This window comes from Falco naumanni, chromosome 3, assembly GCF_017639655.2.
Source record: "Falco naumanni isolate bFalNau1 chromosome 3, bFalNau1.pat, whole genome shotgun sequence".
NCBI lineage: Eukaryota > Metazoa > Chordata > Aves > Falconiformes > Falconidae > Falco > Falco naumanni.
The window spans coordinates 62,927,406-62,952,722 of record NC_054056.1 but is presented as its reverse complement, the minus strand read 5'-3'; the positions used below and the strand labels follow the sequence as shown (position 1 = coordinate 62,952,722).

Here is a 25,317-nt window from a genome sequence, read left to right as displayed (position 1 = left end):
ACTATGACAATAGTTGCCGTTGTGGAAACATGGTGGGATGACTTGCACATCTGGAGTGCTGCAATGGATGACCATAAACTCTTCAGAAGGGATAGGCAAAGAATGAAAGGTGGTGGGATAGCCCTGTATGTTAGGGAGTGGTTTGATTATCTAGAGCTTAATGATGGTGATGATAGGGTTGAGTGTTTATGGGTAACTGAGCATCTGGGAGAAGTCTCATGATCACCTGCCCTTGCTCTTGTGGGGGATTTCAATTTTCTAGATACCTGTTGGAAATACAGTGGAGAGGAAACAATCCAACTGGTTCCTGGAGTGTGTGGAAGATACCTTCCTGTCATGGTGAAGGAGCCAACTAGGGAAGGTACCCTGCTAGACCTGTTTGCAAACAGAGAAGGAGTTGTGGGTGATACAGTGGTTGGAGGCCATCTTGGGCATAGCAATAATGAAATGATAGAATTTTTGATTCTAAGAGAAGTAAGGAATGGGATCAGCAGAATTGCTACCTTAGATTCCTAGAGGGTAGACTTTGGCCTGTTTAGGAGCCTGATTGACAGAGTACCTTGGGGGACACTCCTGAAGGACAAAGGATTCCAAGAAGGCTGGGCATTCTTCAACAAGAAAATCTTAAAGGTGCAGGAGCAGGCCATCCCCATGTTCTGAAAGAGGGGTCAGCAGGGAAAAAGACCAGAATGGCTAAAAAGGAGAGCTTTGGCTGGAACTCAGGGGGAAAAAAAGAGTTTATGACCTTTGGAAGAAGGGACAGGCAACTCAAGAGGACTACAAGGATGTCGTGAGGTTATGCAGGGAGAAAATTAGAATGGCCAAAGCCCAGATAGAATTTAATCTGGCTACTGCTATAAAAGATAATTAAAAACATTTCTATAAATGCATTAGCAACAAAAGGCAGGCTAAGGAGAATCTCAATCTATTATTGGATGGGGGGGGGGAAACGTAGTGACAAAGGATAAGGAAAAGGCTGAGGTACTTAATGCCTCTTTGCTTCAGTCTTTAATACTAAGACCAGTTGCCTTCCAGGTACCCAGCCCCCTGAGCTGAAAGACAGGGAGCAGAATGAAGCCCCCATAATCCAAGGGGAAATGGTCATTAACTGGCTACACCATCCAACAGTGCTGAGGAAGCTGGCAGAGGTGTTCACTGAGCCACCTTCCATCATTTATCAGCAGTCCTGGCTAGCTGGGGAGGTCCCAGGCGACTGGAGGTTAGCAAATGTGACACCCATCTACAAGAAGAGTAGGAAGGAGGATCCCAGGAACTGCAGGCCTGTCAGCCTGATCTTGTGTTGGGGAAGGTTATGGAGCAGGTCATCCTGAGTGCCATCACGTGGCACACACAGGGCAACCAGACGATCAGGCCCAGTCACTATGGGGTTATGAAAGGCAGGTCCTGCTTGACAAACCTGATCTCCCTCTGTGACAAGATGAAGTGTGAAGATGACACTTAGTGGATGAAGGAAAGGCTGTGGATGGTGTCTACCTGGACCTTAGTAAAGCCCTTGACACCATCTCCCACAGCATCCTCCTGGAGAAACTGGCTGCCCATGGCTTGGATGGGTGTACCCTTCACTGGGTAAAATTCTGGCTGGATGGGTGAGCCCAAGGAATGGTGGTGAATCCAGTTGGTGGCTGGTCACAGTGGTGTTCCCCACAGGTCAATATTGGGGACAGTTCTGTTTAGTATCTTTATCAACGATCTGGATGAGGGGCTTGAGTGCACCCTCAATAAGTCTGCAAGTGACACCAAGCTGGGGGGGAGTGCTGATCTGCTGGAGCATAGGAAGGCTCTGCAGAGGGATCTGGACAGGCTGGACTGATGGGCTGAGGCCAATCATATGAGGCTAAGTGCCGGGTCTTGCACTTGGGTAACAACAACGCTGAGTGGCTGGAAAGCTGCCTGGCAGAAAAGGGCCTGGGGGTGCTGGTTGACAGCTGGCTGAACATGAGCCAGCAGTGTGCCCAGGGGGCCAAGAAGGGCAGCAGCATCCTGGCTTGTATCTGAAACAGTGTGGCCAGCAGGACTAGGGCAGTGATCATCCCCCTGTACTCCACACTGGTGAGGCTGCACTGCGAATACTGTGTTCAGTTTTGGGCGCCTCACTAAAAGAAAGACATTGAAGTGCTGGAGTGTGTCCAAAGAGCAATGAAGCTGGTGAAAGGTCTGGAGTACAAGTCTTAGGAGGAGCAGCTAAGGGAACTGCCTCACGTTGTGCCAGGGGAGTTTTACATTGGATCATGAAAAATTTCTTCACTGAGAGGGTTGTCAAGCATTGGAACAGGCTGCCCGGGGAGGTGGTGGAGTCACCATCCCTGGAGGTATTTAAAAGACACATAGGTGTGGTACTTAGGGACATGGTTTAGTGATGGACTTGGCAGTCCTGGGTTAACAGTTGGACTTGATGATCTTAAAGGTCTTTTCCAACCTAAACAATGTAGAATTAATTTGTTTAAATATGAAGCAACCACTGAGAAAATAAATACAATAGAAATAAAATAACCATACAGAGATGTACATATGAAAGCTACTTAATAGAAGGAACATTTGATTTAGAATGTAAGAGCTAAAAATGATTGGTATTATTGATTTTTTTTTCTTGTTCCCTGACAGCTAAACAATTACTCAGAGAAGACATGCTACAAACACACAATCTTACCATAATATCATGTGCAGTAAGGATTAGTAATTGAAAATAAAACCCCCACCACGTTGTTGAAGGCTACAATAGTCTGGCAGTGCAGGATGAATAAATTTGTGTAGTAGAAGGATATCTGGATACAGGAAGTGTTTTCTTAAACACTCAGGCTATTGATATCTCAACAAGAGATCAATCCATTACCCAAATAGTCTCAAGGTATTAACTTGTCTAACCCTATAACCAGATGCTCTGTCAAATAAGGGGATTTCTAAAATTATGCCATGTTATATCTGGCTCTGTCATGCTTTTCCCACAGCACATGCTTCTTTGCTTATTGTTGCTCTAAGACACTAACTCTTGTCATGATACTTTAAGAAATCTGACTGGCATCACCAAGTATCAAAGAGTCAAAGCCAGATCAGAAATCTTGCTGCAGGACAAAGTTCATCCTTGTTACAAATTTCCACTGAATAAAGAATGATCCTACAGCGGTTCAATAGCATGTGCATGGAGATGCTGGTTTTAATATCATAGCTTGCTTATTTCTCAAGAATCAAAATAGCTGCATCTCCTACAAAGTTGCTTAGATGTATCTCCCTTATTGGATTGCTTCTGATCTTTAATCTAAGAAGTTCTGTAGTTACTTAAAGTCATATTTCAAACCAGTGGTGTACTTTCTTTCTTGATGTCATGCTGACTGCCTTCAGTCCTGCCTACTATTATTTTGCTTTTGGACAGATTCCACATCACATACGAAAGAAAATATGTTTTGACCTAATCAGTCCAATTTGTATCTCCTGGGACAGCAATGTTGCCTCATCTCCTTGAACACACTTTCTGAGTTACATTTTCAAATTGGATAGAAAGAAAGAAAAAATATATTCGTTATTTTTACAAACTACTTTGAGGAACTAGATGTACATATATGCATAAACATACATATATAACGTAACGTAAAGAAGTGCAATGCAGTAATTACATGACTTACTCTGTGCAAACATTCCTCAGACTCATTTGGCCAAACCAAGAAGTGAACCTAGTCTATCATAAAGCAGCACAACTCAATTTTTACTGTGTTCAAAATCTTATTTTAACAAGGTCTGTCCATCAGGAAGGTGTGCACCCTTCAGACCAGAGGGCATCTTCATGCAGTGGTCTGAACCTAAAATTACAGCAGTCTTACAGCAAAGCATGACACTTCTCAGAGGCACGGGAGCAAACTACAGGTTATTATTTGAATAGCTGCATTATAAAACTATTGAGGTTAACAAGGAGATATATTACTTTTTGGGTTACTTATGTTATTACTTGCTCACTTACAGAAGCCCCAAATCCCAAACTGTTAACATCTGCACATTTTCTCAGTCACTAACATGAAACAATCAACTGCTTGGACATTGTGCACCTTCAACTGAAGTACCTGGCTGGAATGTTTTGATCTTGAAAACGTAATACATTTTAGAATGGGCTTGCATCTAACTTTTTTTCCGGCACTGGACATCACAATAGCTGCTTTTCAGTTTGAACTTTTATAAGCTGCGTAAAGAAAGCACACAGCAGTTGTCATTAATAATTTGTCTGAAATACATATTGCTTCATCTCCTGGTTGGACTTGATAGACCACATGGAAGATCTATATGATAATGATGATAAGTGCAGCAATCTCATCAGTATAATGCTTATTCTGATAATGATATATAGTTCATAAAGATGACAAATAGCTTTTATATACTGATACAGCCCCAACAACCTAATATTATAACCTTGTCACACTGATGTCTTGGGTAAACAGATTACCAAAGTATTTATGATATATCAACCACTACATAAGCACTTACTTATCTTTTTGCTTTATATTCAACACAATTAACTTTTATGCAAATTGTAACAATTTATACCCCAGGTTTTCAACAGTGGGCTGACATAAGCCTGTTTTCTTATACAACAAGAAGTAATTTTAAAGAACTGTTGAGTGGGACACTCAAGTTATAATTTCATTAACTGTTAATAACCACAAGCAGACTATTATTTTTCTACATTAATTGTTTCCATGATGTTAATTTGTACATTCTTGGAAAAAAATAATATAAAGCTTAAGAACCCCCCCCTAAAGCCTCAATGTTTTACGTTACAGCTTTATACTTATAAAGTGTTTATCAGGCAGAATTTGGATTTCTAGAGCCTCACAAAACTCAGCTTTGTGAATAAACAAAACTTAGGACAGAATCCAACTCTGATTCAAGGGATACAGTGATCTTCCTCACCCATAGGTGAGCTTTATTTTGTTCTCCATTACCATCTTATTTCAGATGCATATCTCTGAAAAGTAATACTAGGAAATTGTCTTGCAAATGTTACTTGTACTGACTACAGATCTAGTTTACAGGACAGGTGGCTTTTAGCCATGCAGACCCTAGGCAGTGAAGTGTAAAAACGAAAGAAAACAGATCGTTCCTACAGTAACGGCCGCAGTGCCCAGTGACAGCAAAATTACTGCCTGTACTGGCGCATGACTGGATGTTTAATATGTCTATGTAGCCTCTAATTCAATGCAACTCTTATGGAGGTAAAAATGAAGCCAACCATACTCACTGAGTTTTCCTGGTGAGAAGCAATGGTCTGAAGTGAACTTTTTATATTGACAATATTACAGAAACCCAAGAAATGCATAGTTGTACCTTTCTAGTCATATTTCAGGACCTCCTCTGGTCAACACACTCAGATCACAAATGACTGACCATTTCTGCTTTGGCAACCAAATCAGCTGCTGAAAACCTAACAGATCCAAAGCTGTTGCTCAGCTGCTTCATGCCATGTAGGTACACAAGCTTGGTCTTTCAGTCTTTCCCCTACCAGCAGCAGAAGAATGGAGGTGAAATAGCATCCTACTACTCTGAATCACTGTTGTCGTATAAAACAGCTGGGGTGAGTACTTCCAACAGCAATCTCAAGCAGCTCTTATTAGGTAAGAACATTTTTAAGCTATTCTCACGTACAAACACACACACACACTGACTCTGTGAACAAAAGAGGCTACTGGGACAATACAGTCTAACCTGCTGTGTAACATAGCAGAGACCATCTCATCCTATTCCACAGTGCCTTCGATCAAGCCCCATTTGTGAATCAAAAGCAGCATACTGCTTTTAGCTTTGCTGCATTTCTAGAGGAGCCCAAGAGATCTTGGTGAATGAATGAGTACATTTCAAGGGTGTTTGAGCATCTAATTCTCTAAATTGCTCCAGCAATCCTAGCCTTAATTCCAAATGAAACCTTTTAAGTTACAAGAATCCACAACACTGTTTGGTAAATTGTTCCAATGTGTATTTACTTCGGCTTAAAAATAAGCACTTTGCTTCCATTTCTAGGTTTAACTTCCAGGTACAGGTTCGTTTTTATCATCACTTGTGAGTCTCAGAAGTTCAGCATTCTGTTGCCTTCCACAGGGAGAAAATGTTTTCTGACTCCCCTCCTTGAACACTGAGCCAAACCAGCCATTATTTTTAGTCTAATTTGAACCAATCTTGTGGCTTCTCCCAGAGTTTCTCCAGTTTTTAACAACTTTTTAAAACATGAGTACCTTAATAAAATATGCCCTGTAGTGGCCATATTTGGAACAGAAAGGTGACCCTTTTGTATCTGTAAACTTGAGTAGTGCATTAACTTGCCACGTGCAGAATCCTGTTACAGCTGGTACTGTACCATACCCTCAAAAACCTTTTCAGAATTTTGATTGAGGGGATCACATCCCCATTTTGTACTCCCTTATTCTTGTACTGCATAATTCTTAAGTATAGTATTTGTTTATAGGCCTATATTTGTCTACAGAGATTGATATAGGACATACAGAATGATATTTTACATACAAAACTCACCTAAAACTTTTAGGCAACTCACCCTCATTGGTATCTATCACTTCACCAATTTTTTGAAATTTTTCCAAACTTTACTTTTGATGATTTTGTATTCTATTTTACTCCTTGCAACTGTCCTGATTTTCAGGATTTGCAAGATCTGAGTTTTAGCTGAAAGAAATTCCTAGCCAGCTCATAAAACCTAGGTGCCAATTATTTCATTGTGCTAATTTTGTAACACTGAAATATTTCTTCCCACTTTTAAAATAAAACCAGTGAGATAAGTGTTTGCAGAAAATCTCTAGTTTGTTTAAATTTCATCAATGTGCTCAGATAAATTCAGCAAAGCAAAGGCAATTCAGAGAGCTTCAATAATATACATGACAATACATCTTGTTCTTGATGAAAGACACTTTGTTAAACCATCTTCCACGTTTTTTTCCTTTGGTCTTGAGAACCTAGTCACTGCATCCAGCCATGACTGTGGTCTGTTTTGAGCATTCAAGTCCTGAATACCAGAATTGTTTGCCACATACCTACTGTGACCCACTGCTATGATGCCCTTTCCCCAAATCATCATCCAGCTTTTTAAACCATGCCTGCAGCATGCAGAAAGAAGCTAAAAGAGCCAGCAGGAAAGGGCAAAAATCCCAAATAATAAGTAGAAACTATACAATAGGAATAAAACAAATTGCAGAAACAGTTTAAAATAATAACTGTATGGTACAGGGAGTTTCATATAAATATGGCTTTCAGAAGAACATAATTTTGTATTACCCAGTAAGTCAGAAGAGGTTGCTAATGTACCTCAGCCAGACTTTCACTATTCAGTGAGGACAAATTTATCTTTTTATTTTGCACATTGAGAGTTCCATCCCTGTAATACTGAACTAAAAAGATTATCGGAATCAGAATTTTTATGATGTTGTTGCTTTAGTTGTTATAATCATATAAAAATATAAAGACAGACCATATAAGGACAGATGTGCTTCCTATACTCTTTCCAGTGCGAGAATAAATGTGGAGCGCCTGATTCCATGAAGCCATCAGGACATAGTGAGATATTACCTATATTTATGACTATGCCTATGTTTGCTGATGATGTGCAATGCAAACCTAAGGAAGAAAACCTTCCCTGCATCAGCAGGCTAAAACTAGTGCCAGTTCCAGAGATCTGTTTGTTTCTAAGATAGGCAAATTATTTCAGGGATATGATTTTGTACCATGGGAGTAAATAGGATTTCCCACTGTGTTCAATTTAAATTTTTTTACTGGAAGAGAATGATGGGAATACAGAAACATTCCCTTTCTCAGAGTTAATAGTGTTATTACTTTTCACCCACTGTGCAAGCTTCTTACAGGCATCCATTTCCAATAGTGTGCACTTACAAAAAATAGCCATGCTGGGGGAATTCAAAGGCCCATGTTTGAAGGTGGAAGTAGTTGCCTAAAGAAGAGTGTTACCTGTCTCTGATACTACGTCCCTTGGCCTCAAGTCTGACACTCAACAGTCATGCATGCACAAGCAGGTCTATTTTGGCAGTGACTTTGACTGTAAGGTAAGGAAGTCACAAGGAAAGGCATTTTAAAATTAAAGTACCATTTAGAATTGGATAGGATTAATATAAAATAGGAAGAAAAGGTGTAATAAATAACAAAGGAGTACATGTTTAAAAATTTAGCCTCTCTTCCTTACCTATATTATACAATCTCATACTTATCAAGGCAATGGGAGGTGAGCTGGAAGCAGGCAACACTGCCTTGAAGTTACTTTCTCTGTTTTCCTGAGCCTATTCCTCTGAGTTTACTTGTTTACTTTCTTATTTTAATAAAATTAAATGAAAATTAAATAATTATTAAAAATATTTAAAATTAAAGAGTCTGTTTTGGTACCTTGACATAACTTATATAAAAACATAGATAGGCATGTTTCTTTAGTACTCTCTGATAAAATCCTGCAGGTGTAATGTAGTGATGCTTTAAAGGCAGTGAAATAAAATAATTGGTCAGAAGGTTACAAAATTGCTCTCTTTAGTTTTACTGAAGCTAAGGTTAGCTGTAGAAAACACAGCCTTCTTTCTGGCATTCTGGGACAACTTCCTCTACCAATTTCCCAACTTCCAAAAAACCCAAACCAAAAATATCCAACAAAAAGAAACCCCAAACAAACAAAACCCCTCAATCTAAATGGCATGGGAAGAAGGACCACACCTTCTAGAATTTAGTCAATAAATATCTAGATGACACCAACTGTTAAAAGGCAGGAGATCAAAGGTACATTTCTGAAATAAATAATGATACAAAAATTATTATAGCTGTGAGGAATTGTTTCCTATTTCTGCCAGATGTGATGAAGTGAAATTTTGTTCAGACTGATACAGAAAAAACGATGGCCTTAGCCATATTGAATACCAGCCTTCCTCTTTATTTTGTTCCTTTTATTTACCAGGTAAATATTTAACTCATGTAAGCAAATTCATCAGTTCTGTATTACACAGAGATAAGCCTCTATACTTTCTAGTTATTAATGGTCATTTCCTTATTTATCAGTAAAATAAATTGTTTGATACAATATTTTATTCTATATCTCAGCACCTCTCTATCTGCATTTTTATTTTCTCCACCTATATACTATAACTCCATTTTCCCTTATGCTTACAAGGATCATGATTTTTCAGAGTTATGACATTATTGTTGTCACTATGGCACTCAAATTTAAGGAGTGGCCAGGAGTAATTTCAGTATCTGGCTCATTCCAAAACATTTTGGAATATTCCCTGTACTTCCGACTTGCCACTGGATGCAAAAATATTGGCTCTTTACATCTCATCAGGTGCCTCTTGTTGCCCACATACTATTGCTTAAAAAGAGTTATCTCTATCTTACATTTTGATGTTTGGTCTACCCTTAAGTAGAGAAGGAAGTTGAATATCTGAAATGTGTTTTCATTTGAAATTTCCTGGTTTATCTAATAGACAAGACAATTCTCCTAGCTATCGCATTGTCATTTAAGTCTCTTTTCTCTGATTCATAGGCTTTGTATATCCAATGAGGGAATTACCATTCAAGCTGTAATAAAGTCTTGTCTAAATTTTTCTTTAAAAAAACCCAAGCAAGTAATGATCAGTTTTCAGTTAGCACCTGAAAGCTGTGTCCTGGTTTTGGCTGGGATAGTTAATTTTCTTCTCAGTAGCTGGTGCAGTGCTGTGTTTTGGATTTGGTGCAAGAATAATGTTAACAACACGCTGTTAGTTTTACTTGTTGCTGGGTAATGTTTATATTAAGTCAAGGACTCTTTCTTAGTGTCTGCACTGAGAGGGCTGGAGGGGCACAAGGTATTGGGAGGGGACACAGCCAGGACAGCTGACCCAAACTGACCCAAGGGATATTCCATACCATGGCATGTCATGCTCAGTATATAAACTGCGGGGAGGTTGGCTGGGGTGGGCTGATCGCTGGCTGGGCATTGACCAGTGGGTAGTGAGCAACCGTATTGTGCATCACTTGTGGGGTTTTTTTTTTTCCTTTTGGGTTTTATCCCTCTCTCTCTCCCCTTCTCATTACAATTACTATTATTATTTATTTCAATTATTATATTGTTCTTAACTCAATCCACCAGTTATGCCTTTCCCCCCAGTTCTCCTCCCCATGCTGCTGCAGGGGGGTGAAGTGAGTGAATGGCTGTGTGGTACTTAGTTGCCAGCTGGGGTCAGCCACAACAAGCTGTTTTTTCTTTATATTTGATTACACTACCTTTGCCTCATCTAAGCTTTTGTGTCTTCTCATTGTACTTTACCTCAGGCAATACTTCTAATTTTTCTCATTACAGCTGTTACCTTCACACCAGCATTAATAGTAAAATACCTTACACTTTCTCTTGTACTGCATCAAAGATCATCATATCTTTTAAGTGGTAATTTGTTCTCCATGTCTTGTGTCCTTTTCCCTAAGGAACAACATTTTTAAGAGTCTGAGACTGCTCTCAGTCTCAAAAAAAGCATACAAAGCATCCTCTACCCTATCTCCCAATAAGACAGGAAGACCTTAAGACTTAAATTTCTTCCCTATATTCCTCCCTGTAGAGGATTAATTATATTCCTTTTGTTTGGTCTCGTTATAGTTCAATTTCTTCTGTGTCCCTAACACATTCCACATAGGTCCTCCTTATCCAACTTCTTCACAGCCTAGCCATCTTTCTACTGATAAATGTGTCTTGATTTAATGGCATGTTTAAGTTCCATCTGCATTTCTCTTGAACAAAATTCACAATAGAGTAACATACATTGATGATATATACCTTGTGAAAATAAATGGACCTCATCCTGCTGTTTCTAATAAATGTATCACTAGTCAAAATAACTTCTTCAATGACATAATGGTGTTTTTTTACTCCTTTAAGATATTTTTTATGCTCCTACCTCATATCCTTTTGCCCCAAGCAAAAGTCCCCTTTACAGAAAGGCACTAAACTGATAGGAAGCATCACAGAAACTGGCATTTCTTCTGAGAAGCATCTATATACTCATTAGTTTTGGCATTTTGTCCATTCATATTATTCTACAATGAACAATTTTTTTTGTGTAGTTCTAACGGTGTATTTACAATAAGAATCACTCCCTACTGCATTCCCCAACACAACCCTCCATACTGAAGGAATTCCCCATTACACCGATTCTCCCAACACTCAGTAAAAACAGTCTCTGTTCTACCCTTCAAGTGGTGTTGACTTTGCTTCTTGTGAGTAAGCAGAGGGTTGCTGTATTAGGAGGAGTGTGTGTGTCTGTACAAATACCCTATCCAAAATCTTAAATATCCTATCCAAAACTGGACAGATCAACTGAATAGGTGGAATTTATAAAACATCATAAGAAGGATCAAATTGAATAATAAAACTAAATCATAAGCTTATGTCCTAATATTTAAAAAAGGAAACCACCAATACTCAGGTGAACTTCAAGTAAAACTAGAGGCAGAAAATGGTAAACGAGATTGTTGTTGGAAAGCATCTGTCATGATACACGTGAACTGACAACATGCATTTTGACATTTCCTAATTTTCACAGAGGTGACTGCACAGCCTTAATAATGTTATTACTGCATCATTCTTAACCTTTTGACCCTTCAAAAAGATACATGCCCAAATTGAGGTGCATTAACAGCCAAACCTGAGCACAGCTGTAAGAAACTGAACACTGGGAATGCTGGAGACAGTTCCCTGTGCTTTGGGTAAAACAAGTGATCTTGTGTAAGAAAACGCAAAGCAATTGATATAAATATATATGTGATAAGTAAATGTGTTACTAAAAAAAAAAATTCCTAAGATAAAAATCCAGCCAATATTTGGGAAAAAACACATCACTGCAATCATTATATAAACATCTAAATGACATTGTAGACTTTTACAGAAGGCCAAACAGAGGTAAAGGTAGATCAACTGACCTAGTTAGTTTATATTGTCAGAAAATACACGCTAGGTCCAAGTTCTATTCCACAAAGAAAATGCATTACTCTTTCTCATGTATAAGTACCCTAGAAATATATACTTGTAATGTGTAAGTATATATATATATATATATGCTACATATGCAACATACAGCATCATATATACATTATGTCTAATAAATCACCCTGGATACAGTTTTATGGCTATGGAAATGTTCCAGCAGCATTGATATCTTCTCTTTTTACATTAAGTTTACTAAAATACAAAGCAATTGTTACTGCTGGGTAATTTGATAAAAAATTGAGTTGAAAGAAACTAAATCTTTTTAAGTGAGGTATCCATTGACATTTTTTAAATAAAGGGAAAACAATGAGTAAAGATCACTCTGGAGTGATACAAAGAATATTCCAGAGATGTAAAACATTTCATTCAGTATCTTAAACTTACCGTCCATTCAGGGAAATATACAATTTGAAGTACAGTATCATACCTAACTGATGGTGATATACCCATAACCAATTCTATAATTAATAGGTTAATTTAATATTAAATTGCTTGTTACTGAACTGTAAACAGTTGAATATAGCATAGTTCTAAGAGTTACTTTTAAAATCATATCAAATTATAAGCAGCATGACCACCATGTTAAAAAGAAATATAAATTAAAAATACTCTCCTTGTTCCTAGTGCATGTATGTTTAAGCCTGTTATGTGGTAATGAAAAAATCACATAGGGAAGTATGGATTTTAACTTGTCTTGGTATGATCAGCTTTGTGAAATACCCATAGTTCACTACATGTAGACGTTTCACTGCTATTCAACGTGTGTTCAAGAGCCTAGAGTTGCTAGAGGTCAGCTTATCTTCAGTATGCCTACCAGGTCAGTAAGATCCTGGTTTTTTTCCAATTTTTAGTGTAAATAAATAAATAAATAATAAAAAAAAAAGGCTGCTGTGTAAACTGTGGAAAAGGAAGTTCTGTCCCTATCAGAGCTTCTCCAGGCCATTTCAATGTTGCTTCCGAGTTGCTGCAACCACTCCCCCATACTGTTCTTTGTACTTGATTTTTGGCTCTGATCTCTCTCTTTCATTATATTCCTCTAGGCCAAATCCATTCTTTCCTCTCATACTTTCTACACTCACTCCACAGCTATGACACATCCTAGCCCCCTCTGGGGCCCTACTGGACATTTAAGTTTACGTGCTTCAATTTTATGTTCATGTCAGACTCATGAAAATCATTCACCACCACATTCAAAGACACCTGATAATAACACTGTCTGCACTCTGCAGACCTAGATAAGTACAAAGATGAGTTATCATATACATCATTTTCTAAGCCAAAATTGCAAGCTATCAGGCTACCTTCATTTCCATTAAAGCAGTTCAGATTTTGCAGTCACTTGGCTTCCTGCCTTTTACAAGTAAATCTGCAGAAAAATGAATAAAAGTAATGCAGAGACAGATCAAGGAGAATGATCAGAGAGTAAGAAGAAAGGACTCACCTCCTTTAGTCAGTTTTCCATTTTAGTTTGGTTCAATAGTTAGAGTGAAGAGATTTTTGCACACTTCAATTCAGATGTCAGTTCCAATATTTGGTGCTTGACTGTTCTGAAACACAATCAAAGTGTAGCAGTTAAAAACTACTAGCCTGAAACAAGATAAAATTATTAACATGGCAAGCAGATATGTATTCATGAAAATCACAGCAATATTAAGAGGCTTTATATCAATAGTCTATGACAAAGTTTTCACATGGTACCACACTGTCCTCCTTGCAAGAAAAAAGCACAAAAATATACAATACTTAGATTGTATAAAGCTGCAATTGTGGTGCCTTCTCACATGCTTTACTCTCCCTGCACAACACATGAAGTTTGTTGGTTCTTTTACAGAAAGATACAAAGGCTAATTACATGTGATTGCCTCAGTAAATTTACTGTCCCTCTGCAAGTTTGCCTCTCCCTGAGTCTCATCCTTCTACAACCTTTTCTTACACTACATAAGCACCGTGGAGTCCTTGCTGCCTCTGTCTGGAACAGCAGAGGAGAATGATGAGAAAACTTGACCACCCACCCAGCTGTACACACAGTGCATCCCCACCAGCATTCAGTGGGTAGTGGACAAAATTGCAAATCACTGCACATTTAAATATACAATTTTTTTAAAAAAATTATATAAACTGAAAATTCATATTTCCAAGCCATTTTCTTTCTCTGGTAAGGAAAATGACACATATGTTTTTCTCTTTTAGTCCTCCAGTACTACTTACTAAGACTAACAGAAATAAGTGGCTTTTCTCTGTGTTCTATATTTGAGCTCTATGAGTCATCTCACTATTTTAAGTTTTGTTTCTCATCACTTAAAGGTCTAGTCTATTTTATTCTGGTTTGGTTTTTTTTTTTTTTTTTCATGTGAACAATTTGTAAGTACAAGCCAGAATAAGCACAAACATTTTTTCTTGTAAATGCAGTTAACAGCTCCAATCAAAATTTACTGAAAAGCTTATTAAAAGAGATTAAAAAAAAATATGTATGTCTAAGAGTTCTTAGATACTAGCTTTGGATGATACTGAAGTACAATCAGTACAACGACTTGTTCAATATGTTGAAAATACTGAAGTTATTTTACTCTCTTGATGCTCATTCAGAGTAACACCTTTACACAGACCACAGTTAATGATCGGGCACTAGTTGTCAGAAAAAACAAGTAAAAATTTTCAGAGCAAAAATAACCTGTAAATATTACAAACTCATATTTATAAAGCCAGAGGAGACCAACCGGATCAGTGAGTCTGATGCCCCACTTCCCATAGGCTAGAAAACTTTCTTTAATTAACTGCTTTGGAAATGGGAGGCACATCTTAGTAAAGCATCAAACGGGACTGAAATTAGCTTCCAAATAACCACTAAGAGGACAGAAGAGGACAGGAACAGCCTCTAAGCACAAGACAAGTTTATTTCTGGGAATTCCTTAACCTCAAAAGCAGTCAAATTGATAAAGGCTGCAGTTTGCCTTTTGCAACTGTCTTTTTATTTGCTATGAGACCTGTTTCCAAGATGAACAAAATTCTTATACTATTTCAGAGCCTCTGAAACTATCAGAATAGAAACAGATTTCCACTAGTACTCCAACGACAGCACTTTTGTATAGCTGGCTTTGAGGGCCTGCCTCTCCCCTGAGGTATATAACCATCTTCATTGTATTTCTTCCCAAAACTAAAGCTAATTTTCAGTTCTTTCTGTACAGGCATTCTTTCAATATTTCTTTCTGGTTTGTGCAGGTTTTTGAGTCAGGAGGGGGAGAAAAAAATGTTTAAAGCAGTAAAATGTGATGGTAAAAGCATCAGTTTGGCAGTGGGATCGAAAGAGAGGTATAGAACTGGAAATTAATCTTAAATAATTTCAGAAATGCATAGATTTCCAGCTGACAGGTTTTCTTTTGAGGGAGGCTTTAATTTGACTACAATATTGACTACCTCATAACCATTTCAGATTTTCCTTGAGAGTATAAAATTGACAGAGTATATTTAATTGAAACAAGTAAACTGGATTGATTTTTTCATATAAGATCCCCTTAGGAAGCTTTCAAAGATAAATCTCTAAAGGATCAAATTGGGAAGGCCTTAATGCAGAGTCTTCAGTTGTAAGGACTTCTCTGAACACATTGAAACTCCCATGTTTGAGGATTTGCTTTATAAACTTGCTGAAGCTGGGCTCGAACGGGTTTCTCTTAGTTGGAAGCGTTTGCTTGGACAAGAGGAATCTGAACTTGTCAGATGTATTTAGTGATGACAGGGACACTGAGGCCATGCAATGTACAGGTATCACCTGCATCAAACAAGTGTTAAGCACACTGTAAGCCACGGCCTAAAATGTAAAAGAGGAAATAAAATTTGAGAGGAACTTTCTGCAAACATATAAATATATATGATACAGTTTTCAGAGATGGTCATGGATTAGTGTGCTTCAAGCTCTGTACTACACATGGTACTATCCAAGTCAACAGACCAAAATAAATCAATGTTGTTTTAATGGCTTTCAAATTTGTTCAATTCTTCATCCCTTTTGCTTTTGGTACTTATTTGTGCATATCCATGCATGCGAGCCTTCTCTGCCCACTTTCCTTACTTTTTATTGAATCAGAGACACACAACCAGCAAAAGTTCACCGAAGACCAAGATGATGATGGCAGGTACAGAATGACTTTTGCATGAAAGACAAATGAACAGGGTAAGACTACTTGGCCTATGAAAGAAAGAATTGAACCATGGAAGATTATGAAAACATGACAGGCATGGAGAGGGTTAGTAAAGCTATTTTTTTCACTGCCTAATTCTGCCCAATGCAAGAACTAGAGGGCGTCAAATGAAACTGGTTAAGAATCACATTCATAAAAAGGAAGAAAGCAGAACAAATGAACAAAGGGACTTGGCTCTTTCTGAAACATGCAGTTGCACTGTGGAACTTGCTGCCACAGGAGGTTATAAGCATCAAATCACACCTTCAAGGGGAGTCTAGACAGGTGCAGGAAAATGAAATTCCCTGATTTTAGCTAACTATAAATGTTCAGAAACATCGAGCTCAGAAAGACCCCAGGTTCAAGACAGCTGGAGGCTAAGAGCATATGCTTGCCACATTCTTGTATTCTTTCTTTTGGTCTTTGATGCATGAAATAGAATGTGGGACAAAGGACTGTTGGCCTTGACATTGCAGCCATTTTAATGATCTTCTTGTAGTACACCCAACAAGCTGTGCACACTGATATCCCCACCCAGCATACAGGAAAAAGAGAGCAATTGAATAGAAAGTGGACAGGATTCAAAAGCTTTTTTAGACTGATGTGTTTACACCACTGTGAATGACATTGAAATACAGAAGTACAAACTGTAGGGCATCTGATCCCTTTTGTTTAATTTCAGACTGTTGCTTTTTCATGAAAAATGTGGACATTATGAATTGACTTTTCACTCAACAGACTGACTTGAAACTGCTTCATAGCCTGTAATCACTGCTACAGCAGGAATCAGACCTACATTAACCTCCCCAGTTTCTGGTTCAGTTTTAGCACGCAAGAGTGACTCAAATCACCTAGGTATTGTATGGCAGATCATTGAAAAAAAGCAGAGTCTTTAAAACCCGCTTTTAGGTGGAAAACACTAACTTCACAACTGCTATGTAGTTCTAGCTAGATTTGGTCAGAAATACACCTAGAAAAAAGTGTGGTAGAGAACAGGAAAAAGGGAATAACCTGGAACAAGTGCCCAGGGAGGGTGTGGCATCTCCATCCTGGAAGATATTGAACACTCAGATGAACAAGACACTCAGCAACTTGATGTAATTTTGACATTAGCCCTGCTTAAGCAGGGGCTTCAGCTAGATGACCACCTTTCAACTTAAATTATTCTGCAATTCTGTAATTAGTGTGAACATTATCATTAAGCTAAATTTCAGTGCAGAAATGAAGGGCAGGTCTTCAAATATTTGATTACACAGTAAGCCACTCCATTTCTCTTCTACCTGATGTACCTCCATATTCCTGGGGTTCTGCTGTCATACACCATTTTTAATTATCAAATATATACTGTAAAAGAGATGAATCAATTTTTTATGAAGTAAAAGTAATTTGTAGTGAAAGTGGATGACTATCCATTTCTCTGTAAGCAGTGTCAGGATACGGACCCATTTTAACAGCCCAAATTTGTTCCATTACAGGAATGTCTTAGAGTGGCTTTATATATAGTGCACCCTTTCAATGAGGGTACCCAGGGTGGCAAATGGCAGATAACCTCAGATGTTCAGAAGCGACCTCTTTCAGAACATGATTTAGTGCATATTAAGCCACTAGCACCAACAGTTTTTCACTTTTTAAGCACTAGGCAGGAACCTCACATATTTGCTACCCAAATTATAGCCAAATAGTAATAATTACAGAAATGAGGACTCCCTAGTAACAAACTGCCAAATGAACTTCTAAAAATTTAATTAGAACCATACTAGTGCAGTAGTAATGGGAATATCATAAAGCTTAGCAATGAGCACAAAACTCAACCTTCTTCCTACAAAGCCAAAACCGCGCTATTACACACTTATTCCACCTCATTTGTAAAATCAACAGTCCCCTCAGACAATTAAAAACTATGCTAAGTACTGAGAGACAGTAAATTACAAATACAATTAAGTAAATAAGAAAGCCCAAGTCTCTACTTAAATATGCTGCCAATTCAGCTAATCCAAGCACAGCAAATATTAATGCAATACTTCAATGTCTACAGCTCCACTCCTGATCTACAGTAATAATAATACATTAAGATTTTGTCCATAGTCAGAGCAAACTGCTTATTTTCCCCAAGACAACTGGAGCACGGAGTTACCAATAATAAGCTGCTTGTATCTTCCATCATCCTGCTGGGGAAGGTGGTCAGAGAAGACGAGCACTTTTAGCTTTATTGTATTTGCCACCAATTATACACACACAGTCTTTTGACTATACTTTAAACTGAAAAGAAGCCAACCTGAAGCTATTTAATGATCATTAATTAAAATCAATGCTGACTAAAGGGCTCTGCAAAGTGTGATTTTTAATTGTTCTGCTTTAGGAAGTGACTAGACAATCACTACTGGCATTCCTTTGCTCCTGCATCCAATGTGGAAACAATTCATACCTTGAGAAAACCTTCTGTATTTCTGCAGCTAGCACACCAATGAAGAAAAATTTAAAATCCCGGATCAGTGATAACTTCAGATAAGTATTCTGCAAGAAATGAAATCTGTCTAAAATTATGCTGACAGCACATGTCACTTGCCAACAATGTACAGTAGTGCTGATGTGCACTGTTATCTGTTTATAAGCTCACAGAGAAACGATTAAATACAAATTCATTCAAACTTGAATATGTATTTATACCACTATATAGCAGCATGTGAATGGCAGACATTTCAGTGTCTCACAGCACTTGTATTATTCTCAGTGCAACCTCATAAATATTAATTGCTTTTGAAACTGATTTCTAAGTCTGCACATGACAAAAAGGAAAAATCCCAAGCGCAGGCTTTCCCTCAACATCAATCCACAGGAGGAATAAAATATTCTTTATGAAATATTCCTGCATCAGCACCAGTGGGAAGTTCTGCAATCTCTTCAAGTTGGAGGTAAATGGTTTTAATTTGCTCTTCATCGTAAGTGAAAGAATCAATTATATAAAGCCTTAATATTTCCAAACCTGTTTTGCAATAAGGAAAAGTTTCCAGAGCTTCTTACCCAAAACTACCCCACTGTGAGATTTTTCATGGTATGTGCATGAAGGACTTGGCTCAAAAGCAGGTAGAAAACTAAAGCAGAGGAAAATTAAAAAAATAATAATCATAAATCCACAACCTTCTGTATTCCCCGCCCCCCCCCCCCCCCCCCCCCCGAAGTCTATGTATTTTAATCAAGAATAGTTGCAAAACACAAAACTAACAATGTCTGAAGGGGATGACAGAAAGCAAAAAATACGAGTGCAACAAATGAAAATGAAGGCCACAGACAACACCTATAGTCATGCTCACTCTTAACCGCTGCTGCTGCATTACTCCTGCTTATAAATCCTTAACCTGCCTCACTTGTGCCTGGTAGACAAGCACTTCCAGTGAGGTGAAACTCTCACAGACTGGCCGCAGAGGAAGGGCTAAGCAGCTAACGCAAACAGCATTGCAGCTGCTGTGCAAAATAGGTCAGCGAAGTATGAGAGGTGTCCAGACCTAGCAACTAGGCACCCAGCATGCATGCATGCAGTATCATCCCAGTTTCAGCTATGTTAATGGCATGAGCAATGGATGAAAATACATAAAACAGCCTCATGAAATTAACAGCCATGGTCAGTCAGCCTGTCCACTACTCCTAAGGAAGGAAACAAGAAAGAAAAATTTTAGCCCATGACTTATACAAAATATTTTCAGTGTGAAGCACTGTGCAGAGACTGGCCAGTCCATTTCCCTTTACCATTTGATACATATATAGAGATATATTTATTCATACCACATATGTGGTGGAAGTCTTTGCAATTGTACCCGCAGAGTCTGGCGAAATGTTATAAAAAACCAATTACAATCTGTTGCTTTCACAAACTGTTATACATTCTATGCAATTTATGACTAAAATTTATGCTGGGACAGGCTGGAGAGCTGGGCGGGGGGGACCGAATGCAGTTCAGCAAAGGGGGTGCCATGGGGGCCTGGGGGGCATCGGGAGGAACGTGGCCAGCAGGTGGAGGGAGGTGATCCTGCCCCTCTGCTCTGCCCTGCTGAGGCCGCACCTGGAGCGCTGTGTCCAGTGCTGGGCTCCCCAGTTCAGGAGAGACAGGGAACCGCTGGGGAGCGCCCAGCGGAGGGCTGTGGAGGGGATGATGAGGGGACTGGAGCATCTCCCTTGTGAGGACAGGCTGGGAGAGCTGGGCCTGTTCAGCCCGGAGAAGGGAAGACCGAGAGGGGATCTTATCAATGCACACAAATATCCCATGTGTGAGGGTCAAGAGGACGGGGCCAGGCTCTTTTCAGCGGTGCCCAGCGACAGGACAAGGGGCAACGGGCACAAACTGCAGCACAGGCAGCTCCATCTGAATATGAGGAAGGACTTCTTTACCCTGAGGGTGACAGAGCAGTGGCACAGGCTGCCCAGAGAGGCTGTGGAGTCTCCTTCTCTGGAGACATTCAAAACCTGCCTGGACACGATCCTGTGCAACCTGTTCTAGGAGAACCTGCTTTAGCAGAGTGTTGGACTAGACCAGGGGTCCTCAAACTACAAACTACGGCCCACCGGCCAGATACAACTCCCCAGGGTCCTCAATCCGGCCCCCGGTATTTACAGACACACACCCACCCCACCCACCCCCGGCGCCGTGGGTTGGGGGGGAAACCAAGCAGCCGCAGATGGCTGCCTGCCACTGCATCCGTGTGCCGGCCCCCTGGTTAAAAAGTGTGAGGACCTCTGGACTAGACAATATCCACATGTCCCTTCCATCACCAACCATTCTGTGATTCTGCAAAAATATCTGTGCATCATAGAAGTGCTTCTAACACAACTCTGCCAATTTTTAAAACCCCATTTACCTCAAATGACATTTCCACAAACGTATAACAGTCCATTCCAAATTATTATAGAATTACATAATATACAAATTACAAATAGAAAGTACACTGGTCTCCATATTCCTCACAAAGCCTTTGCATCGTACTAGTTCAGCCTGACTTCTGGGAACATGTATACAAGGCAAAAATATTGTGCTTTTAAACCACTCTAAGTTTTTATCCCTCTCTTCCTCAAAATAACATGACAGGCAGTAAAAGACAGAAAACAAAAACTAGGTACATAATTTTTCATGGTACACAGTGAAAAGTAGACAGTTTCAAAGTACATCTTCCAGAATCTCATGTGAATTTTAAACATGCCCAGCTCATGTTTTTATTTTACAAAGTCCTAGTCCTGTAGTAATTGAAATTCCCTTTGCTTTGAAATGCTGAAATTCTGTTTTCAGATTAAATAGCAATCACAAGGCATTTGAGCAGTTTTTGATACTGAACATGTTAAAGAACTGCATGCAGCTGCTGCACAGAGAAGTTCTCAATTACACAGTTGGTTGAAAACGTATTGTGTAGTAAAGAACTCTACTTGTGCAGCAGAATTAGGAATCTGCAAATGGGGATACTTCGATAATCTAGTCAATTTTTTTCATAAAGGTTACTTTTCTAATAATATAAATCAGTACATCTTTCAAAATACTTAAGAGCACATTTACGTCTCTTTAACATTTCCTGGTGAAACGACATCCTGTCTCTTCACTGTGGATATATGACAGAGGCTATCCCTGTAAATATTCATGATTAAAACATCTGGCTAGATAATAGTTTTCCCATATAGTATGCAATTTTTTTTTTGTTGTTCAGTCATCATCTATTGGCTGTGTTTAAACTCAAGCCTTCAAACTTGCCAAACACGGCTCTGGATATTGCACTGGATGTTAAATGATGAAAGTTTACTCTTGCATGAATTCCTACCAAACTCAGCTGTTTTCATTAGTCAAGACACAGTAGGGATCGTGTGTTATTTCCTGCACAAATAAACATTCCTTTTGTTAGCAGAGAAATTACCCTTTTTTTGATTTTATTTCTTTTTAAACCAGGGTAAGCCATGTGTTTTTCCGCTGCAGCAAGATGAGAAGAAAAGACCTAGGAAAGTTCAAACTACCTTGTTAATAAAGCTGATTCATAAGTCTACAAAATAACCTTATATGTCACTGACATAAATTACTGCAAGTGGTCATATATAAGTTCCTGGTGCACAAACAAGCAAATAAAAAAATACAACTATAAATCGTGTGTGTGTGTGCGTGTGTATGTTTGTTTGTTTGAGTTGTTTTGTTTTTTAAACAGAATAACAGACAATACTGTCAGGTTGACCCCAGCAGAGATTTTTCTCTTTATTTTGTGCTAATAAGCAAGATGTCAATACAATTTTATGGAGTCATGAATGTGGTGCTTCAGTCACACGTGTTTGCTGCTGGCCTACCTCTGCTCACACTGGCTGCCAATATGGGTGTTGATTTGAATGGGAACACAGGTTGAAGTGAAAAGATTTTTAAAAAATCCTACATGATGCATCAGTTTTATTATATTTAATTACACAAGCACTGGTTTTCATTTATATTTTACTGGGAGAAAACTGAAGAAACCACCTAATCAAAACTTTTAATACATTATTTTCTGATTGTAGACTTTACAGTGTATCAGTATGAAAGAGAATTGTGCAAGGACAAAGAGAGAATACAACTTCTGTAACTGCATGTTGGTTTTGCTTAATTAGTTTATTAATTGCTTGATTAGATAGTTTGTGCAGTACTTAGGAAATGTAAAGCAGTGGTAACTGTTAATTAATCACATAACATTCAACTACAGCCGCAATGTGTAACAAATTGTAACAATTTGTTGCAATGTAACAAAATGTATGTAACAAAATGTAACAAAATGCATGTAAGAAAATGTAAAAAAATAAATAAATAAACGGCAAAATGGTGAAGAAAGAAGCAACTTCCTTCATCAGGAGAAACAGAACTGGAAAGCAGTCACAGGCAGCAAACAGTAGGCTGGAGGTGCAGAAAGCCTGCTTCATGGCAAGTGACAGAAGCAAGAGATGAGGTGAATGAATTACACTAAAAGCGTTGCCCAACTGCTTATATTAAGAAGAACATATGGTGGAAAAGAAGCAGAACTGCAAGGAAAAATGACAGTTTCATTGAATTGCAAGTGAGAGGTAAGAACTTCAATATCCACTGTGACAGAATACTTCTATGTGTTATTATAAGCTCTGGTGGATGTTGTCTTAGACCAATTAATGAATTGGAACATTTGATCCTGCAGCATTTAGTGCAGTTAACGTTGGAGGTGGAAAGGTGCTCCTGCTAGCATTTTCTGATGACCTAATGAACCTGCTCTCAGTGGAACAAGCAGTTTCTGCTGTCAGAATGACTTGAGAGCTGAGTGATAAAGGGAAGACAGTATTTATCACTTCTTCCAAGTCCAAAATCATGCATAAATGGATGAAGCAAATGGAACAGAGTACCTAGTGATGGTAAAAAAAGCAGGAAAAAGGGTCTAGTTGTAAGAAACATGCAGAAGAGAGAAAGAGGTATCTGCTGCTCTAAGAATAAAGTTGAGTTCAAGAAAAACACCTGCAAAGGATGACAGGAAAAAGAAATTTCACATCATTTATGCCAAAAGTCAAAAACTTGAAAGCGAACTACCAAAGAAAAAAAGGCTAAAGTATTCTGCAAGTGAAAATAAAACCCTTCCAAAATATTTCTGCCATGACTTTCAATGGTAAAATTATACAATGAATAATAATAAGAGATTAAACATACAGCTAGATATTCAAAGGTACAGCAAAATAATGAAAAAAGATGAAAAATAAAATTAATATATTCATCATCATAAGTAATAATAATCAGTCTTAAATACTATTATTTCTATGATATCAAAAGTATTCCGTATAATACTAAAGAAAGTTTTAATACCACTTTATGAAGATGTGGGTTTTGTTTCTTAATTTTTTGATTAGTTTATTTTCTTCAGCCTGTCAGTATATGTAAAACAGCCTGCAGAGATTATTTAGTGCTACAATTTATAAGTTGTTTTTTAATGTTGCTTTAAATATAGAGAATGCTGAAAAATCTGATGGATGCATATCTTAAGAGATAAAGAAGCCAAAACCATTTTGCAATACCACTGTTAAATTTGTCTAATAATGCACAAAAAGTCAATCGGAGATCACTTGTAATTTTCAATTAATTTGTTCTGACACTTCGTTAACTCTTTATATTTCATTTTTGTGATCATGTCCTACTGAGTTTTCCTTTCATTAGTTTGGGATATTTGCATCGGTTTTATTATTTATTAAATTCTCCTTAAGATCTAATGCTAAGGCAAACTAGGATGAGCCTTGTTAGTACTCTTTATTTTATATTGTTTACCATAATAAGGGGCAAGTATGCAGGAATTGGTGTTTTATTATTCAGGAAGGCATTATGAGCACCCTCTTTCCCTGGAGAACCTTAACGTGAGCTGTAGGTCAGTTTTAACTTCATGGTCATGGAATGCAGGAAAAATTATTTAATATGTTGAAACCCCTTAGTGGGAGAACTAGGTCCTCAGCACCAACTGCTTCGGCGCACTGATCCCACCTTCTTGTGCTCTGGTAGTTTCTGAACAGATACAGATACTGCCTGTGGCACCGAGTCCAAATGCCCAGCTTACTACTGTGCATTGTTGGTACTCACACATTTTTACTGAAAAAAGCTACATACACCCCATGTGATGATGACAATCAAGTTATATTTAGTAAGCCAAGAACATACAAGTCCTCCAAGTACATTTTGCCCTCTATCAAGCCACACTGGAGGAACAGAGGCTCACTCTAGCCTCAGGCTGCTAATGGGGGATGGGTATTTTGTTAGTGGTTGTGGCTTTCCCTCCCACATACCACCTGCAGATTCGGAATACATCACAACCTGCATTATGCTCAGATTTCAGGTTTCTGCTGAAAAGATGAGGGCAAGAAGACGTTTTCTTTCACCAGAGCTAAAGTTATGACTCCAGGGGCCATTCCTGATCTGGTGTATCTAAGTCCCACTGAAGAAAACTGTGTCAGGCTTTCCAGATGCTACATGATCATATTTTGAGCATAAGGAAATGCAGCTGAAGGTAACTTCTAAAAGCTTTGAGGCATTTTTTTGTTTGCATTTCACAATCCTTCCAGAAGATAAAGGCACATGGCAAAACGCACATCCTTAATTTCTTCACACTTTACACCTCCATTTTATTCAAGTTGCCACATTTTTGC

General features: G+C 38.4%; 1 protein-coding gene across 2 annotated transcripts in view; it reads right to left on the bottom strand.

Annotated features, from left to right (window-relative positions):
• The window catches only part of DLGAP1 (DLG associated protein 1), a 430,938-nt gene that overhangs the window by 252,910 nt on the left and 152,711 nt on the right, over positions 1-25,317 (bottom strand). For both annotated transcript variants that reach the window (XM_040588005.1, XM_040588007.1), the window contains one exon: positions 13,452-13,557. The gene's annotated coding sequence lies outside the window, so the exon portion shown is untranslated. The remainder of the gene's footprint in view (positions 1-13,451; positions 13,558-25,317) is intronic.